Below are 4,792 nucleotides of genomic sequence, written 5' to 3'. Positions count from 1 at the left end.
TGAAAGCACCGACGAGATTGTGATACATGAATGTGCCAAGATTCTGCTCTCTCTCTCTCTCTGAACAAACACACATATACACACATCTGGGCTTTGCTGTATCGATAATAATGTCATCTTGGAGTGAGGGGTCTTTGTGTGCAAGTCAAGGGTGGCATTGTGTCCCGGTATCGTCCACTAGTTTATCACTGTTTCTTTGATGGCTCTGGACTCACAGTCTCACAAAGGCAACTTTGTCCCTCAGTTCAGATGGCTTTAGAACTCGGAGACAAGAAAGTGTTTGAGTTCAGAGCACACATCATTCTCAGACACAAAAAATAACTGCCAAAATAATACATTAAACATTTTTATTGTAATTTTTTCAATTATAAATAGGCTACCTCAACAGTAAACCCTAAACGTTTAAAGTTCATATCACTCTCAGAGAAATACAAAAATCACATTAATTCAATAACTGACAAAAAAAGGTAACACTTTATTTTACAGTGTCTTTGTTACATATGTTACATGTAGGCCTACCACCAAACCAGTAAATTATGCATAATTACATGCAACTAACCCTCAACCAAACCCTAACCCTAAGCACATGCTGTTAATTAATTTTACTCAATAAAAAGAAAAGTAGGCTACTTAAATGTTTAATTACACTGTAACAATGATACCTTAAAATAAAGTGTAACCAAAAGTTGCCAATTTATTTTTGGCATTTTAATGTCTTTTTTTGTATTGTAGTCATTGTAATTTCTAAAAATGTAATTGTCTCAACAGTAAACATTTTTGAGCACTCATTACATACTATACCTCACAACAATGCATTTAATTATAATCCTTACTAAATATTAACAATCATTTATATATAAAAAAAATAATAATACAAAGTGTCTTTTAACACTTTTATTTTTTAGGTTTCTTAATTTCTTTCTTATAATTACTTAAATTATACATGCCCCAAGACATAAAAAAAATATCATGATTTTGAGTATGTTTTTCTGTTCATACAATGTGTTTATACTGGTACATTTCCAACAATTATCTTTCCCCTTGTTCTCCGTTCAAACAGCATGTGAGTGTGGTAGTCACAGTTGGGAAACAGGTTTTAAAGACCAGCTCTTCCGGCACTACCGGTCTGTATGAGGCACTGATTGAACAAACAAGTGCACAGACAGACAAACAGACAGAGAGGAAGACAAGCAAACAGATATTCTTGCACAACAAGCCCTAATGAATACTTCTATAGCCTTTGTTCTTATGTATCACATTTTTTTCCCAGAGAGATGCACTGCATAAACAAGGTTTTTTATGGTTTTGGAGCACATTCCTTGTTCGTTAATATCTCACCAGCAAAAAGCATTATGGGCCAGAACACACCCTGATTCATTGAGCTCTCTCACACACTTTCTGGTCTGAACAGATTGTGGGTTTGTATATTTATATATATATTTTGCACTGGATATATGACTATTAGACATTAGCAAAGACAAAGACTATTTAAGCACATATGCCATGATGAGAATATGCATTTGAGATTCTTCCTTTCCTGAACTTCAACTGAAAAGTGTCTGAAACTGTGTGGGTTCTCATAATAGTTCTGCCCTCTCCTGGCGGACATACGGGACTGCAGTGCAGAAACACACTCGATATACACCAGGAATCATCCAGCACAGACGTTTCAAGGCTTTGCGAGACATAATGCGACGCATTATTTAGAGGGTTAGTTCATCCAAAAATTACTCACCCTTATGTCCATACCCGTAAGACATTCGTTCATCTTCGAAACACAAATGAATAACGTTTAATGAAATATAAGAGATTTCTGTCCCTCCATTGACACTGACAGCTACTCAACTTTAAAACTTAAAAAAAATCATAATGAGATTGAAAACTAATCCATATGAATCGAGCGGTTTAGTCCAAATTTTCTGAAGAGACTCGATTGCTTTATATGATGAACAGATTGAATTTACGCCAATTCGTATTTCCATTTTTGGCGTGCTATCAACACGCATAATCGCTTTTCAGCGTGTTTATCAACGCCTTTGACTTAACGTTATATTACTGTATTATGTATATATAAATATATGACCTACCCCAACCCCGTCCCTAAACCTACCCGTCACTGGGGTTAATACCATTTATGAGTCTTCTCCTACCATCCTAGGAAAAGAAATATCGCTCCACAGATGTAGATATAGATTTTGCTTCGTTTCGCTCGGACATTTAACGGCGTACACATACACGCGGAATCACTCGGACATTTAATGGCGTAGACATACACGCAAAAGATTTCGGCGTGGACATACACGCGGATAGCTCAAAATGCGTATAGATAACACGCCACTTGAATTGAAAGTGGCGTGTATGTTTACGCAAAGTCATGATGTCATGTTGCGAACAGCGAACATAAACAGAAACTGAACTGTACATAATTGATATGTGAGAACAAACCTCATTGGCTCTTACAGAAGCTCAAACGTGCTGGAGAACAAACCTCATTGGTTCTCGCACATCAAGTGAACATGCTTGAGCTTCCGTTTACCACAACTGACGTGTGAGTTGATTTAGGCTCTTATAATAAGAGCCTAAATTCAATCTGTTCATCATATAAAGTGATCGTGTCTCTTCCGAAAAATTGCACTAAACCACTCAATTTATGGATTAGTTTTACAATCTCTTTATGAACTTTTTGAAGCGTCAAAGTTGTGAGGACTGGCAGGGCCAGAAATCTCTAAGATTTCCTTAAAATATCTTACTTTTCTCACCCTCAAGACTTTCGTTCATCTTCAAAAAACAAATGATGAGAGGATTTTCAACAAACCATTCAAAACTGTAGTCTAAATCTAGGATTAGACTTGATCCATTTCTGGCACCTACCACAGTTCACTATGAGACGTTACATATATACTGTACAATATCATGAAGTCATTAGGTGGCTTTACTAAAGCATTTTCCAGACCAGGAGGGATAGGTTTATTAAACAATGCAACAGAATCCACTATAATCTTCCAGCAGGGGTGCATCCATTATATAAGATTTATTTATTGTGAGTGTTATTTGTATATTGGACACAAATGTTGCTCATAAGATTAGTTGCAAGTATAAAAACATGAATGGAACAAATATAAATTAGATAAGAAACAGCAAAGTATATGGTAATTTCCATGTTTTTATTTGAGTGTAGTGTTACAGTCAAAGGATCAGAGGGAGAGAAAGATTTTGGTGTCTACATCATAATAATCAACAATAGTCTTTTTAAAAATCTACTGTAACAGATAATTACACATTTCATCCATGATTTCTAAGAATTCTATTTATTTATTTATTATTCATTGAGAAATTCTTTTCTCCCTTCATTGATTATGTTCACAGACACCGTAAGCCATCAAAATGATTTACCCAACACAGTAAAAAAGAAAATCAAGAAAGAAAATGCATAAGCACACAGAGGTAAAAACACATTCACCAAAACACACACCAAAATAAATAAACAAACAAAAATATAATGTTGAAGAAGATAAAATCTTTCAACCCTAGCTACTCAATAAGCACAAAAACTGTTTAATGCAAAGAACAAATGCTTTGAAATCAAGCAAACAATATATTTGAGATGTTTTAACCCCTTTTGTTTCCAATCAACTAAAAACTAAACAAGTAAACTCAGTGACCCAATAACCTAGTTAATAAATAACCATGTGAAAACACACTTTTGTAAGAAGATAAGGCCACAAAACCTAACAGACTGGACGATTCACACTGCAGACTTGTGTAGAAATGGCCTTGCAGACAGTTTGTTGTTTGCATTCGATGCTGGAATGTAGGGTGTTAAGCTAGCTATGCTTATGTTCCATAGTCAAACTGAATCATTTGAGGTGAAGTGTCTTGCTAAATAGCACAATTTTGGTTTGGTAACTCTCCCATTCCTGCATCACCCACACGCTACAGCACGTAAGACTCTATTCCAACCATGTCCTAGATTGAAAAGACTTGCCTTTTTAAATGTGCATGGTGATGATGATGATGATTTAACTTCATTGCCAGACAATTTCCTCCTGTGTGACATTATGTTCATTCACAAATCCCTTTTTTGTCAAAGGATATAAAGGATGCAGACAAATGGGAACTTGTCTTGTAACTCTCGTGATGCCTTGTGTTATGCAAAATAACATGATGCATGCAGATGTTGACTTAATATGTTATAGTTTTTAGTTGAAGTCTAACAAGCTGATTTTATTGGTTCACAACAGTGGCAAGAGTCATAATATTTGGCTTTAGTGTACATGAAGTGGGAAAATGCCACAAATGTGTTGCCTGGAATAATATGCAAACTAAGAGCAATGCTATTCCCAGAAACGAATACAATTTCAAAATCGTTTTTCTATTAGATTTGTGTGAAGGATGGATTAACAAATATGCAATGCAGGATAAGTACTTTTGTTGTTTGTTGCATTTACACTGGCTAGTATGGTAATATACTGTAGTGATTTTCCATTTGTCCATGTAGTTTGTAACACATAGATTATTTTAGAACTAATCTAAACATCACTTGTATCTGTGATGTTTGCTATAATATGTTATACGCAAAACAAAATACAAAATAAATATATATATATATATATATACACATCTATATATCTTTTTCATTTCTGAACTATACTAATAAAAAAACATCATGAATAAAGCCAAAATGTGTCAGCCTACCAGCACTGATTCAACAAAAGTCACATTCATTGGGGGTGATATGTTAGTCTGAACCCACAAAACACATTATGCGCATGAAACAAGCAATCTAACACAG

The sequence above is a fragment of the Rhinichthys klamathensis genome, unplaced genomic scaffold (assembly GCF_029890125.1).
Source record: "Rhinichthys klamathensis goyatoka isolate OS25496 unplaced genomic scaffold, OSU_Roscu_1.1 h1tg000254l_1, whole genome shotgun sequence".
NCBI lineage: Eukaryota > Metazoa > Chordata > Actinopteri > Cypriniformes > Leuciscidae > Rhinichthys > Rhinichthys klamathensis.
Note: the sequence above shows the minus strand (reverse complement) of the source record.